The sequence below is a fragment of the Nycticebus coucang genome, chromosome 22 (genome assembly GCF_027406575.1).
Source record: "Nycticebus coucang isolate mNycCou1 chromosome 22, mNycCou1.pri, whole genome shotgun sequence".
Lineage (NCBI taxonomy): Eukaryota > Metazoa > Chordata > Mammalia > Primates > Lorisidae > Nycticebus > Nycticebus coucang.
The window spans coordinates 32,781,934-32,798,802 of record NC_069801.1 but is presented as its reverse complement, the minus strand read 5'-3'; the positions used below and the strand labels follow the sequence as shown (position 1 = coordinate 32,798,802).

The 16,869-nt window shown below is 41.7% G+C and overlaps 1 protein-coding gene and 1 non-coding gene across 9 annotated transcripts in view; one reads left to right on the top strand and one right to left on the bottom strand.

Moving 5' to 3' along the window:
- The window catches only part of MACF1 (microtubule actin crosslinking factor 1), a 401,452-nt gene that overhangs the window by 285,683 nt on the left and 98,900 nt on the right, over positions 1–16,869 (bottom strand). The window lies entirely within an intron of this gene.
- LOC128575776 (U6 spliceosomal RNA) lies at positions 15,494–15,600 on the top strand. The gene has a single exon (XR_008377168.1). It is a non-coding gene; the product is annotated as a U6 spliceosomal RNA (small nuclear RNA).

The window sequence follows — 16,869 nt, the reverse complement described above, 5'->3', positions numbered from 1 at the left end:
GAAAAACCAGAGAAAATAGAAGAGAAGAAATTATTAAAGAATTATTAAATAGGGCGGCGCCTATGGCTCAGTGGGTAGGGCGCCAGCCCCATATACCGAGGGTGGCAGGTTCAAACCCAGCCAGCTAAAACAGCATTGACAACTGCAACAAAAAATAGCCAGGCATTATGGCGGGCACCTGTGGTCCCAGCTACTCGGGAGGCTGAGGCAAGAGAATCACTTAAGCCCAAGTGTTGTAGGTTGCTGTGAGCTGTGACGCCATGACACTCCACCAAGGGCAACATAATGAAACTCTGTCTCAGAAAAAAAAAAGAATTATTAAATAAAAGGTGTTTATTTAACACCCTCAAATTTTAAAAGCTCATTGAGAACTCAACAAGTTAAAGGAGACCCTTACCAATGCACATCATCATAACACTTCAGAAAACTGGGGATAAAAATAAAATGCTAAAAGCTATAAAAAAAGAAAAGTCACACAGAAGGAACAGAATGGCAATGGACTTCTCAACAGCAACACTGGAAAAAAGAACTAGAAACCTTCCAAATTCTGATGCAAAGTGATCTGCAACTTAGGACTCCTCATCCAAACTCTTAATCAAAGGGAAAAAAGATTGGAGACATTTTGAGATAAGCAAAGTTCAAAAATATTTACCTCCTGGCCGGGAGTGGTGGCTCATGCCTGTAATCCTAGCACTCTGGGAGGTCAAAGTGGGAGAATCCTTGAGCTCATGGGCTTGAGACCAGCCTGAGCAAGACCCTGTCTCTACTTAAAAATAGAAAAATTAGCCGGTTGTGCCTGTAGTCCTAGCCACTGGGGAAGCTGAGGGAGGATCACTTGAACCCAGGAGTTTGAGGTTGCTATAAGCTAGGCTAAGGCCACGGCTCTCTACCCAGCATGACAGAGTGAGACTCTGTTTCTAAAAAAAAAAAAAAATTTACCTCCTATATATCCTTTTTAAGGAAACCAGTTTAAGGTATTATCCAAAGAAAAAAGAGAGTAAACCATGAAATATGACAATGTGAGTTCCAGGAAACGTGGGATTCATCAGGGAAGACAGATGAAGGAATTTCCCACTATGCTGGTGAACAGAAATCAAATTTTTTTTGCAGTTTTGGCCAGGGCCAGGCTTGAACCAGCCACTCCCGGTATATGGGGCCAGTGCCCTACTCCTTGAGTCACAGGTGCTGCCCTGATTTAAAAATTTTTATAGAAAGTTGTGTTAGATGGCAGAAGGTTTCGAATGAGTTTGGATTTTATCCTATAGGTTATTTTTCTCCCCCGTAAAAAAATAAAGAAAATCAAAGATGTGCAGAATCCCACATGGCTTCCCTTAACATTCTGGTTAATAGAGGATTTCAGAGTATTTGTTCCTTATCACTGCTCTTCCTCATGATGAAAACCTTTAGCTCATAACCAAAGGGAGAGAAGACCTATATGTATTATGTGACAAGAACATATTCAGGTCAAGACTGCTGCTTCAGCTCAGATTCAACTGACAATGAGTCAGGTGGTGACTTCTGAAACAGTGTCATCACACGTTACCCTGGGGGGCTCCCAAATGTTCCCTGCCCTAGGGAACATTCTTTCCTGGGTTCTTTGGCACTTCACATGATTTGTTATGTCAGGAAGACAGACAGGGAGACCAGCTGCAGCAAAGAGGAATATTGCTAACTAAAGCCCAGGAAAGTCCAGCACACTTCTCTAAGGAGTAAGTTATCTGACTCTGTCCTTCCTGACTTCTTCTTACCCTACTCCAAAGGTCAGTTTTCATCCTGCAGTACCTGTAGCACTGCCTAAAAACAGAACTCCTAATCAGCTGGAAAGCTGCAACAACTGAAGACGGCTTTCCTTCCTCTCTTTGAAACTGTAGTTTAACTTTTCCATCTTGCTTCTGATATAACTTTTTTGTTATTTTAAGAGGCGGGTTCTGCCTGTGTTGCCTGGTCTCGAGTGCAGTGGCTATTCACAGGCACAATCCTAACTGCCCTACAGCCTGGAATTCCTGGGCTCACATGATCCTCTTGCCTTAGTCTCCTGAGTAGCTGGGACTACAGGTGCATGCCACCATGATGTACTTTTTTTTCTTGTTAAATCATAGCTGTGTACAGTTGTGCAATCAAGGGGTACAATGTGCTGGTTTCATATACCATCTGAAATACTCTCATCAAACTGTTAAACGTAGCCTTCATGGCATTTTCTTAGTTACTGTATGTAGACATTTGTATTCTGCATTTAGTAGGTTTCGCCTATACCCATTCTAAGATGCACACCATGATGTATCTTAAAGAGAAGTAATACCTTCTTCTTTTTGGTGATGTCCTATGACACCACCTTCAGATGAATGATTCATAAGCACAAAAACAGCAATAAATATTGCTAAGCCATCTCCTCCAAGGCCTTCCTTGAGAAGTCTGAAACCTGAGGCAGGGTATTAGCAATAAACACCCTCTTTTTTATCTTTGTGCAAATGGTTGATTTATCCCCCAACCTCATAAACACATTGACTCTACTAGGTGCTAAGGCATAGTGATAGCCAGGAACACTCTTTCACAATCTTGTTTTGTTTTTTTTTTTTTTTTTTGAGACAGAGACTCACTCTGTCATCCTGGGTAGAGTCCCATGGCATCATAGCTCATAGTTTGAGGTTACTATAACCTCAAACTCCTGGGCTCAAGCAATAATCTTGTCTCATTCTCCTGAGTAGCTGGAATTACAGGATAATGCTGGCTGGTTTTTCTATTTTTTTTTGTTGTTGTTGTTGTTGTTGTTTGTTTATTTAGCTGGCCCTGGCTGGGTTCGCATCCGCCACCCCCATGCACAGGGCCAGTACTCTAACCATTGAGCTATGGCGCCTAGCTGAGTTTTTCTATTTTTAGTACAGATGGATGGAGTCTTGCAACAGCTCAGGCTGGTCTCAAACTCCTGAGCTCAAGCAATACACCCACTTCAGCCTCCCAGAGTGCTAGGATTACCAGTGTGAGCCACCGCACCAGCCTACAATCTTAATGTAAATGGACTGGATGATCCATTAGCCTTAACAAGCTATGCAACCTTGGTGCTTTACAATATGAAATGTTTCTATCTTTCCTCCTGACTATAATTTTCCCTCCCCTTAAAAGCTTCATCCACACATACCATTGGAGGGCCCTGTACTCAAAGAAAAAGAAAAAAAGAAAACTGGGGTTAGAGCAAAGATCCAGGTCTTGCCAAAATACTAGAGGGAACCAAAGTACCTCTGGCACTAAAGACCCTGGGTTCTGACCTTCTAGGTTGAGTTAAGTTCTTCTATTCATTTCTTTTTTCCTTTTACTAAAATTTCTCACCTCAAATTCCTTTTTAGTAGTTCCTCTATCTAAACATATCAGGGGAAATGCCATACCTCCAAACCAATCTCCATGACCACGTGAAAGACACAGCCCTGCTAGCGGTGGCACTGTTGCACAGAGTGCAGGAACCCACACATGCCACGCTGCATGTGAAAGAAGTCCACAGCTGGCACAGGATGTTGTGAGCCATCTCAATGAGCTACACAAGACATGCACAGACTCGATTACATGCTCTGAAAGCCCATGTCAGGGCTCATGAGAAAAGAACTAAAACACATGTGACATTTCCTATGATCTATGCTAGTCAATCATTCTGGCTGCCCAGGCAACCACACTATTCAACACTTCCTTCCAGCACCTTAATCAAGGTTCCTGTCTATACCTGCTCCTCTGACATCATCCTGTCATTAAATGTTCTTTGAAATTCCTTTGATGAAAAATGAGTCAGATCTTCCTGCCTACACAGGTCTGAGCCTCTTCCAGGTGTGCCTTCTTTTTTGGCAATCCTCTGAGAGCAGGGCGCCACCCAGCGGCTCCTCCAGCTGCTATGCCACACCTTCCCAGGATGGGAGGCCTCAGAGCAAGATCATACATAGCCTGGAGGAAAAATGGGGACCAGATGAAAGAAGTCAGTTCTTGGTGGAGCTGGGAACGGGGTTGGGAACCAGAACATAAACCAGCTACTCCAGTGGGACACAGAGTTGAAATGAAGTAAGAAGTAGGGTAGGGCACAGACAGTGACACGTAGAACTTGGAAAGCCTTTAGCCTCAGAGCATTCACCTTAAAAGGTTTGGTTCCATACAAAGTACCTCCAACTGTTTTTTACGTTGAAGCTTTGGAACAACAGTAACCCTCCCTAAGACAGTCCTAAAACAATGTCCTTTTTTTTTTTTTTGCAGTTTTTGGCCGGCTGGGTTTGAACCCACCACCTCCGGCATATGGAGCTGGTGCCCTACTCCTTTAAGCCACAGGCACCACCCCTAAAACAATGTCTTAAAGACAAACATTCACAGTGGCAGAAATAAGGGGCCAAGCACAAACTGACAAAATGCTATTCATACCTATAAATCATCCATATACATATATTAACCTATATTTACTGCAGTCTCTAGCACCCTGGCCACAGACCACTATACTGTTCCGTGGCCTGTTAGGAACCAGGCCTCATCACAGGAGGTGAGATGGAGGCAAGGGATCTAAGTTTCATCTGTATTTACACCCTTCCCCATGGCTTGCATCCCTGCCTGAGCTCTGCGTCCTGTCAGATCAGCAGCAGCATTAGATTCTCAAAGAAACACAAGTCCTACTATAAACTGCATGTGCAAGGGATCCGGGTTGGTGTGGTCCTTATGAGAATCTAATACCTGATGATCTAAGATGGCACTGAGGACATAAGCGACATACTTTGGGTGTCACTGTCTGACATCACCCCGAGATGGGGACCATTTAGCTGTAGGAAAACAAGCTCAAGGCTCCCACTGATTCTGCATTATAGTGAGTTCTATAATTATTTCATTATATATTACAATGTAATTATAATAGAAATAAAGTGCACAAAACAAATGTAATGCACTTGAATCATTCTGAAACCATCCCCCTCACCCTGGCTCTCTGGAAAAATTGTCTTCCATGACCCGATCCCTGGTGCCAAAAAGGCTGGGGACCATGGGCGCGCACGGACACACACACACACACACACACACATGAAGTCTGACAATTAAGTTGGTGAACTCGTCCTAGAAAAAGAGCCACATACCTCACTGCTGAATATCACTATGGTCACCTTTGAAGCGCTCCCCTTAGGAAGCTATGCACCTAGTCTACCCTTTAAAGCAATTTTGGAACTTTTTCTGGAATGACCATCAGAACTATTGTCATATGAGGTCTGACAATTAAGTTCTCAAACTTGCCACTGTGTGACTACTTTGGTAGCACTGTACAAACAACTCGGTAAGGTTTCAAACCTCTGTATATCAGCATCTCATAGCTGTGTTCATGCTGACATTTGGTAATGTCTTGCTGCATGGCATTCACTATTGTTGCTCCATATTTCTTTTTATTTTTTTTGTTGTTTATTTTTTTCTTTTGTTGCTCCATATTTCTGTGTGCTGTACAATAACACCTCTGATGGTCATTCCAGAAAAAAATTTCCAAAATTGCTTTGAAGGGTGGACTAGGCACTGGCATCAGTGCATAGCTTCCCAAGGGGAGTACTTCAAAGTGAGTATAGTCATATTCAGCAATGAGGAATACAGCCCTTTTTCTAGGATGTGTTCAAAAACTTAATTGTTCATATATACATACATACACACACACACACACACACACACATATATATATATATTTTTTTTTTTTTTGAGACAGAGCCTCAAGCTGTCACCCTGGGTAGAGTGCCGTGGCATAACAGCTCACATCAACCTCCAACTCCTGGGCTCAAGCAATTCTCCTGCCTCTGCCTCCCAAGCAGCTGGGACTACAGGCACCTGCCACAACGCCCGGCTATTTTTTGGCTGCAGCTGTCATTGTTGTTTGGCGGGCCTGGGCTGGATTCAAACCCGCCAGCTCAGGTGTATGTGGCTGGCACCTAAGCGGCTTGAGCCACAGACGCTGAGACAACATATATACTTTTAATTTTTTTTTTAAAGAGGCATGGTCTTGTTCTGTCACCCAGGCTAGAATGCAGTAGCTCACTATAGCCTCAAACTCCTGGGCTCATGAAATCCTTTGCCTCAATCTCCTAAATAGCCAGGACTACAGGTGTGTGCCATGATGCCTAGCTAATATTTTTACTTTTTTTTTTTTGCCAGGGCTGGGTTTGAACCCACCACCTCCAGGATATGGGGCCAGTGCCCTACTCCTCTGAGCCACAGGTGCTGCCCTAATATTTTTACTTTTTGTAGAGACAGGATCTCCTTGTGTTATCCAGGTTGGTCTCAAACTCTCAGCCTCAGAGATCCTCCTGCCTCAGCCTTGCAAAGCACTGGGATTACAGGTGCAAACCATCAAGGCCAGACTAATATTTTTGAGAATAGCTTTACTGAAATTTAGTTAACATATTGTACAATTTATCCTTTTAAAGTATGCAATTCAGTGGATTTTAGTCTATTCACAGAGTTGTGTAACCATCACCATTATTTAATTTTTGAATATTTCAATACCCCCAAAAGAAATCCTGCATGTCCTGTTCTCCCCTTCCACAAGCCTAGTAACTGCTATCTACTTTTTGTCTCTATGGACTTGCCTATTCTGTGTAAATGGAACCATACAATATGTGGCCTTTTGTCTCTAGCTTCTTTTACTTAGCCTAATGTTCTCAAGAGTGATCCACATTAGTATCCATCTGTACTTTATTCCTTTTTATAGCTGAATATATTCATTGTATGAAAATACCACATTATCAACTGATAGATATGTGGGTTGTTTCCACTTTAGACCTATTATAAATAATGCTGCTATGCATATTTACATACAAGTTTTCTGTGAATATATGTTTTCAATTCTCTTGGATATATACATAGGAGTGGAATTGCTGGGTCATGTGGCAATGCCATGCTTAACTTCTTGAAAACCACCAAGCTATTCCTAAAGCAGATGCATCATTTAAAATTCCCACCAGAAGTATGTAAGAGCTCCAATTTCTCCATATCCTCATAGTCCTTTTTATTATAGTCATTCTTTTTTTTTTTTTTTGTAGAGACAGGGTCTCACTTTATGGCCCTCGGTAGAGTGCCGTGGCCTCACACAGCTCACAGCAACCTCCAACTCCTGGGCTTAAGCGATTCTCTTGCCTCAGCCTCCTGAGTAGCTGGGACTACAGGCTCCCGCCACAATGCCCAGCTATTTTTTGGTTGCAGTTTGGCCGGGGCTGGGTTTGAACCCATCACCCTCGGTATATGGGGCCAGCGCCTTACCAACTGAGCCACAAGCGCCACCCTATTATAGTCATTCTGGTGGGTATGAAGTGGTGTGTCACTGTAGTTTTGCATTTCCCCACTGACTGATGATGTTAAGTACCTTCTCATGTGCTTAGTGGTTATTTGTATATCTTTGCAGAAATGGCTACTTGAATTCTTCGCCCATTTTTTATTGGGCTGACTTTTTACTGTTGCATTCTAAGAGTCCTTTATATATTTTATATACAAATTTCTTATTAGATATATGATTTGTAAATATTTTCTTCCATTCTGTGGGATATCTTTCCATTTTCTAGATAGTATTCTTTGAAACACAGAAGTTTTTTTTTTTTTTGAAACAGTAGTTTTAAATTTCGATCAAGTCAAATTTATTTTTTTCTTATCTATTTATAGTTGTAATGTCATATCTCAGAAATCACTGCTAATCTAAGGTCACAAAGATTTACTCCTAAATTCTCTTCTAATAGTTCTATAATTTTAGCTCTATCAGTAGGTCTATTATCCATTTTGAGTATACTGTGAGAAGTAGGGGTCCAAATTCATTCTTTTGCATATGGATCCCTAGTTGTCCTAGTATAATTTGTTGAAAAGACAAATCTTTCCAAAACCAATTGTCTTGGCACCTTTATTAAAAATAAATTGACCATCTGCCTTGCTTACTTTAAGATCCTGTTCTATAAAAAACATATTTTACCTTGAGTATATCTGTTGTAAACTTAAATATCATTCTCATTTTAAGATAGAATATCATTATGTAGACTATCTACAACTTCATTGTAGATTATATAAATATATGATTTCTAACCTTATTACTATAATTTTTCTCCCACAGTAAAAATATATTTGCATTCTATTTTCTTTTTTTTTCAGTTTTTGGCCGGGGCTGGGTTTGAACCCGCCACCCTCGGTATATGGGGCCGGCACCCTACTCCTTTGAGCCACAGGCGCCGCCCTATATTTACATTCTTAATGATAATTATCTGCAAGTATTTTTCCATTATGTATGAGATTAATGCAGGTGAAAGTATTGCATTTTAATATAGAATTCCTATTATATGTTTATATATATAATGTCTATCCATATGCATTCCCTCACTATCTAAATTACTGTAGCTCTGTAGTAAGTTTTCAAACTGGGAAGTATAAGTCCTCCAATTTTGTTCCTTTTCAAGACTATTTTGCTATTCTGAGCTCCTTGCACATCCCTATGAATTTCAGGATCAGCTTGCCAATTTCCACCCCCCTCCCCCAAAGCTGGAATTCTGATAGGGATTGGACTGCTTCTGCAGATCAATTTGAAAAATGTTACCATCTTAGCAATGCATGAATACATAAAACAAAAAGCAATCTGGGCCTCTATTTACTGATAATTTGAGACTAAAACACTCAAATTTCCATATATCCTACCACATACTTAGCACACTGAACACTCTTGATTTTGAGGATCCCTCCAAAATAAGAAGTAATATGCGAAAATGGTACTGATTACAAAGTCATATAGTATCTTTTGCATTGCAAAAGTTTCCAAAATAGCTGAGCACCCTCAGACCTAGAAACTCACCAAACACAGCTAGGGCTGAGAGACATAGCAAAGGCCCCGAGATCTGCCATGCCCCACTGGCCTTGGCTCATTCTGTCATAGTAAAGGAAGAAGGCAGAATAACCATGATTCATTGTTCCATCACAAATGCCTCAAATATGACAAAATAAAGTATTCAGAAGTTATATCTTTTTAAACATAAATCTGCCACAAATCATTCCTAAGAGAAATAAATCTTTGTATCAGCAAAGTAGAGAACCAGGAATTTTATATAAAAATAGGCTGTAAGTGGCTTGTAAGACAAAAAATAATCATTAAGTCATGATTTAGAGATCTGGAGAGGGTGATGGAGATTAGAGAGGACTAAAACCCCTCCTTGGGTCGGCTACTACACTTACTAGGCTATAATAAAGGCAAAGGATAGCACAACTTTATATTATGATATATAAACTATACAATTAACATTATGAAAGAAGACAAAAAGCTAACCAAAGGCAGTCTAAACCCTGCCATGAATTCTGACTCCTTCACACAGCAAAGCTCCTACTCTCAAATTAATTAAATACCTACTGTGTGTCAGGCAATGCTCTTATATACAGAACTCTATCCTCTCTAATTTCTACTCTTTTAGGTAGGAATTATTACCCCCATTTTATAGAAGAGAGCACTGACACAGAGATAAGGTAACATGTCCAAAATTTTACAGCTAATAAGAAGCAGAGCTGGGATTCATCTGATGCTTTTTCCACCAATCCAATGGCTTTCCAGTATCCCAACATTCCTACCCCAAGGCCTTCAAGAAGCAAAAGACCCAAAAGGGCAGTTGAGAGCTGAGTATCCCCTAACTCTATTCTGAGTAGAACTGGGTTTCCTAGACCAATTAGAGCAAAAAGGGGCTGCAAGGGTAGAAAGTGTAAAGACAAAGATGCACATCAGCAAAGAAGTGTGTGAGAGAGTTCACCCTGCTGCTAAAAATCAAACTGAATGCTCAATTCATAAATGCCAAGTCGTGGAAGTGACCAATTGCCTATCAGGGTATATGTATACCATGGAATATTATGCAGCCATTAATAAAGATGGAGACTTTACCTGGATGGAGTTGAAATACATTCCTCTTAGTAAAGTATCACAAGAATGGAAAGATGAATACCCAATATACTCCATACTAATATGAAATCAATATATAAACAATTACATATTCCTAAGAACAATAAAACACCATTATAGTCCAGTGCGGGGTAGAGGGAAGCTGGAGGGAGTAGAGGGGAGGAGGTACGGCAGAAGGAGGGAGGGCAGGAGGCGGGATCTCACCTATGTGCACATTGTGAAGGTGTATAACACGCCCCCTGGGTGAGGGGCTCTTCTACAAATGGAACTTAACCCTGGAAGTGAGAACAATGTAACCTAAATATTGTACCCTCTTATTAATTTGAATAAAATTAAAAAAAAAATCAAACTGAATAAAGGCAGGCAGCCCTGGCCAACAAAGGTAAGATGACTTCAGTCAAAACTATATATAGCTTTTTTTCCTGATGATATCCATTTCTCCCCTGTAAACCGAAGTTAAAATATCACTTAATCACTGTTTAATCATTCTCTACAAGTTCACTGCAGTTTAACTCCTTATTTTCTGGCTGTTTCCTGCATGCTCCTAGAAACCCCTGGAAAGCAATGAATGAAAGAGACAATCAAGAGATAGCTAAAGCTGACAAGAAAGCAGAAAGAAATTAGCATTAAAGTCTCCAAAACTACTTAACCAGTCAGAAGTTTTATACTAAGGTCACGAGCCACCTGTTCCCTCAATTTTCTAATCTGGCACCTAATTCATGCCATGGCCATGCCTCATGAAAGGATTTCAGGAGTGACTCGCCAGACCAGAATTTCACTCCTGGGGGTCAGAACTTTAAGACTGCTGGAATGTGCCTAGTAAAGACATGGTGTGTCTGGGCAGCTGAAAGCCTCCGCAGGGGAATTTGGTATGAACAACTGCTTTCCAGCATCCCTGGGTTATGAATTTAAAAATAAATCTCAGTGAGCCTCATGCCTTAAGAATCATTTGGGAAAGAACTTTGCTGAATCCAGTAACTGTGTGTCCAACTGGGGTGAACCACAGAGAAGGGAAAAGAGAAATGCTCTTACTACCCCTCTCAAAGAATATGATAGGACCAAAAGAAAAAAAAGAATATGATAGGACAGAAAGACAAGGGGAATCCCAAATTGGCTTCCTCAAGAGCAAAGGCTTATAAACTACCAGATATCTCTGTTTCTTGTATTTTCAGATTTCAGAAAGGGTATTAATACATGTATGTCATCTGTGTGGAGACTATGTTCAAAGTATGTAAAAATATTTTTAAAAAGAAAAACTACAGGCTCAGTGGGTAGGGTGCCAGCCACATACACCAAGGCTGGCAGGTTCGAACCTGGCCCGGGGCCTGCTAAAGAAAAATGACAACTATAACAAAAACTAGGCGGGCGTTGGGGTGGGCACCTGTAGTCCCAGCTACTTGGGAGGCTGAGGCAAGAGAATAACTCAAGCCCAAGAGTTTAAGGTTGCTGTGCGCTGTGATGCCACGGCACTCTACCAAGGATGACACAGTAAGACTCTGCCTCAAAAAAAAAAAAAGAAAAAGAAAAGGAAAACTACAATGTAAATGTAAAGTACTATACTAGCTGGACTTCATGGACTCCCTGTCTTACTAAGGAGATAAACTCATAAGCTCACGGTCCTCTCCTGGAATTTGTAAATAGAAGGCAGTGGGGAATAAACGTTTCCCTGACAGCCTAGGTTCTATAGAAATCCCCTTCTCAGTGATCCCATTTCTCAACTTCATTGAAATAACTACCACCCAGATTCTTGGAAATTGCCATTTTGCTTAGTTCAATAGGGAGCTTTATTGCCATGGCAGAGCAGCTTTTCTTTGGAGCCAAATAGCTACAGGTTTCAGCATTATGTTCACCCAAATGATTCTTAAGATTTGAGAGTCACTGAGAATGGCGTAAGGGCACTTCAGAAGGCAATGGCTCTTCCATTCACTACAGCTGCTGGTAGAGATAGCAAAGTAAACAGTGCACAGAGCAAAACCCAGGTGTTTCCACAAAGTCACCTCTTGTGTTGATGGTTATACTACCACTGCCAATTAGGAACTAGGCACGGGGGCTGGGCATGATGGTTCACACTGTACTTGCACTCTGTGAGGCCAAGGCAAGAGAATCCTTCAAGCTCAGGAGTTTAATACCAGCCTAAGCAAATCAAGTCTTTGCTTCAACTAAAAATAGAAAAATTAGCAGGATGTGGTGGCAGGTGCCTGTAGTCCAGCTACTTGGGAGGCTGAGGCATGAGACTTAAACTTCTGCTTAAGCCCAGAAGTTTGAGGTTGCTATGAACTCAGCTAACATAATGGCACCCCAGCCTGGGCAACAGAATAAGATACTATCTAAAAAAAGAGAGGGAAACAGGTGGTGCCTGTGGCTCAGTGCGTAGGGCGCCGGCCTCATATACCGAGGGTGGTGGTTCGAACCTGGTGGCAGCCAAACTGAAAAAAAAAAAAGAGGTAGGGGGGAGAGAAGAAGGGAGGGAGGGAGGAAGGGAAAAGAAAAGATACTGACCATGGGGATTGTAATCCTACCTTCTTCAATGAATATAAACACCCCTTTCATCACCACCACCATCCTCTCTCCATTAGCAATAAAAATGTTGTAAATGATGCGTAGAGCAGCTTCTGGACCTCTCTCTGATGTTCCCTTTCTGAACAGCAAAATGATGACAGCCAGGTACTGACGAAGATATTTGTACATTAGGAATCAAGCTGGAAACCTCCTGCTATAGAAATACTAGTGAGGGGCTCGGTGCCTGTAACTCAACCAGCTAAGGCTCTAGCCACATACACCAGAGCTGGCAGGTTCGAATCCAGCCCAGGCCTGCCAAACAATGACAACTACAACCAAAAAATAGCTGGGCATTGTGGCGGGCACCTAAAGTCCCAGCTACTTGGGAGGCTGAGGCTAAAGAAATCGCTTAAGCCCAGGAGTTGGAAGGTTGCTGTGAGCTGTGATGTCACTGCACTCTACCTAGGGCAATAGCTTGAGGCTCTGTCTCAAAAAAAAAAAAAAAAAAAACAACTAGTTAGGGCTCGGCGCCTGTGGCTCAATGGTTAGTGTGCCAGTCACATGCACCTGGGCTGGTAGGTTTGAACCCAGCAGGGATCTGCTAAACAACAATGACAATAACAAAAAATAAAATAGCCAAGCGTTGTGGCAGGTGGGAGGTTGAGACAAGAGAATCACTTAAATCCAAGAATTTGAGGTTGCTGTGAGCTGTGACGCCACAGCGCTCTACCGAGGGCAACATAGTAAGACTATCTCAAAAAAAAAAAGAAAGAAAGAAAGAAAAAGAAAAAAGAAAAGAAATATTAGTTGGCAAGCAAATGGTTAGGTGGTCCAACATCCTGAGGCACCACAAATAAATCATGCCTATTAAAGTTCTGTTTTGTAGAAGCATTTCAATTGTTGATATTTTTGTTGCTGTTCTTATTTGTTTTGTGGGTTTTTTACGGGGCAAATAAGAAAAATACTGTTTTCTTCCTTAGGATTAAAAAAGCAAGGACAAGGGTTTTGATCTTTGTTACAAGTGATGTTTTACACAAAAAAGGCTAAAGAAGCTGGACAACACTTAAGGAACAGGCAAGACTGCAAAGATTACATGCCTCTCCCAGCCAGAAGTTCCTATGTACGCCTGAGAACACAGCATAAACTTCCCCAGGCCTGATGAATTGTTTTGACGCATATGCAACAAGGGCTATCTTTTGCAAATCATTTTTCTTCTTAGTTATTTTCTCCCTGATATCCCCACTGCTCAAAGGGGAAATTTTAAAAAGAAAACATATGAGAACCAAATGCGGTGGCTCACACTGAGGCCGAGGCAGGTGCATTGCCTGAGCTCACAGGTTGGAGACCAGCCTGAGCCAGAGGGAGACTTTGTCTCTAAAAATAGCCCAGCATTGTGGTGGGCACCTGTAGTCCCGGCTACTCAGGAGGCTGAGGTTTGAGCCAAGAGTTTGAGGTTACTATGAGCTATAATGCCATAGCACTCTCCTGGGCCACAAAGTGAGACTCTGTCTCAAAATAAATAAATAAATAAAATAAAATAAAATAAAAACATATGGAAAATTATTTAGTTTAATGCTTACCAACAGATCCTAGAAGTAAGAACAGGAAAGGCCACAATGGGAACTGAGGCAGGCGGATAGCTTGAGCTCAGGAGTTCAATACCAGCCAGAGCTAGAGTGAAACCCCATCTCTACTAAAAATAGAAAAACTAGGCAGGCATCAAGGGGGTGCCTGTATTTCTAGCTACTTGGGAGGCTAAGGCAAAAGGATTGGTTTAGCCCAAGAGTATGAGGTTATTGTGAACTATGATGATGCCACGGCACTCTACCCAGGGCAGCAGAGTGAGACAATATCTCCAACAAAAAAGAAAGAAAAGAAAAGAAAAAGAAAAAGGGAGGAAAGGGTATAAAAATTCCATTTTGTTCCAGGCTATATCTTTCACTAACTGGCCTTTGATCCCTGGGAAACACCCCCTACCTTATTTCAGGACCAAACTATCATTTGTGCCTTGTATTTTGGAATTTTCTCAAGATCTCAGTGAATAGCAACTCTATCTCCTCCAGTTCTGTGACCAAATCAGGACAAGAGAAATCAGCCTCACTGAAGATATCTCTTCAGATATGTATAGTAACTCTTTTTCTCATGCTGAATCAGGGGATTGTAAACCCCTTGAAAGGAGGGATTATGTCTGTTCCCATACCCAATCTGTGCCTTGCAAAGAGCGGAATTCAACAATGTATGTGTTTTTGTTTTTTGTTTTTTTTTATTGTTGGGGATTCATTGAGGGTACAATAAGCCAGGTTACACTGATTGCAATTGTTAGGTAAAGTCCCTCTTGCAATCATGTCTCAAAAATGAATGTTAACCTTAACTACCTCTGCCTTCCAGTTAATTCCCTACACAAATCATCACCATCCTAGAACTATGGTAACCAATCTCTCTTTTCTCAAACCCTAGGCCAGTGACAGCAACATAGCTCCTGAAAGTTACAACATAGCTCTAGGTCTCTAGACTATTTCAAGAGATGCTACATAATTCTCAAATGTATCTTTGAGAACAGAACTAATTTTAACCCTCTTGAAGATCATATTACCTAGCACTTTTAAGGAAAGAAACTGTAATAAAATCAAAAGAGAAAGTCACAGTTCTCCAAGGGCTGGAGATTAAAAACAGTTCAAGGGTCTTACAAAAAGATTTCTCCTTGCCAAGGCTTCAAAGGCAAGTGATGTGATGTGGAGAAAAGGCATTCAACTACAAGTCAGGAACCTGGGTCAGATTTAGTTTGTCAATACAAACATCTGACTGACTTACGAGGACTTGCATTTATGAACAGAGGCCATTATGGGTAATAGGTAAATGTACCCATTTCAACTTATATACAAATACTTCAGAATAAACCTACAAAATCTATCTCATCTGCAACCTGGGGACTGCCTGTAACAAGCTGTATGACTTGGGACAAGAGTCTTTTGACCTCTCCAGGTGGGTTCAGATCCTCGTCTATCATTATGATAGTATGATTTAGGAGTTGGACTAAAACCTGCTAAACATCTAGAAATAGAATCAGTGATGCTTAGTGGGTATACGTAACAAGACTTCATTTCTGTGCTTGCTTCAGCAGCATACATACTAAAATTGGAACAATACAGAGAAGATTAGCATGGCCCCTGCACAAGGATGACACACAAATTCATGAAGAGTTCCATACTTTTGGCTCGGCACCCATAGCTCAGTGGGTAGGGTGCCGGCCACCAGGGCTGGCGGGTTCAAACCTGGCCAGGGCCTGCTAAATAACAACAAAAAAAGCAGGGCATTGTGGGGGGCATCTGTACTCCCAGCTACTGGGAAGGCTAAGTCAAGAGAATTGCTTGAGCTATGACGCCACAGCACTCTACTGAGGGTGACAAACTGAGACATTTTTCCAAAAAAAACCCCACTCCAACTGGCCTAATCCAAGTAGAAATTTTCTACCAAAAAATAACCTAAAAGATTAAGAAAAAGGAAAGAAAGGGTGTTAGAGCCTAAAGACTTTTTTTTTTTTTTTTTTTTTGTAGAGGCAGAGTCTCACTGTATTGCCCTCAGGTAGAGTGCCGTGGCGTCACACGGCTCACAGCAACCTCTAACTCTTGGGCTTACGCGATTCTCTTGCCTCAACCTCCCAAGCAGCTGGGACTACAGGCGCCCGCCACAACGCCCGGCTATTTTTTTGTTGTTGTTGTTGCAGTTTGGCCGGGGCTGGGTTTGAACCCGCCACCCTCGGCATATGGGGCCGGCGCCCTACTCACTGAGCCACAGGCGCCGCCCAAGACTTTTTCTTTCTTTCTTTTTTTTTTTTCTTTTGAGACACAGTCTCACTCTGTCATCCTGGGTAAAGTGTTGGGGTATCACAGCAACCTCAAACTCACAAGTGATCCTCTTGCCTCAGTTTCCCGAGTAGCTGGGACTACAGGTGCCTGCCATATTTCAGAGATGGGTTCTTGTTCTCGTTCAGGTTGGTCTCAAACTCCTGAGCTCAAGCAGTCCACCCACCTTGGCCTCCCAAAGTCCTAGAATTACAGGTATGGGCCACCATGCATGGCCCATTTAAAGATATTTTTCAGTGATAATTTTGGTTATTTGGAATTTTCACTTAATGTGCAAACTTTGTAACTTAACTCTCATGGAGGGTAAAATGAGACTTTACCCTGTAGGACAGAATGGGGTGGGATGGGGGGTGGGGGTAAGTTAGAAAGGCAGACAAGAAAAAGCTAAAGAAAATACAGTAAAGGGCAAAAAAAAAAGACAACCCCCAAATTTCTGTGCCACTTCCATAGCCATTCCCAGCAATTTGGAAAGAAGGTGGCAGCTTATAAAACTGCCCAGAGGCTTGAGGCAGGTCCTTCCACGCATCCCTTACTTACAGCCAGGGAAGTGAAGCAGCCAGCATGCCAAAACCCTGGCATAAAGAGAAAGGTTAAGTAACTTGCTCCAAATTAATGCCT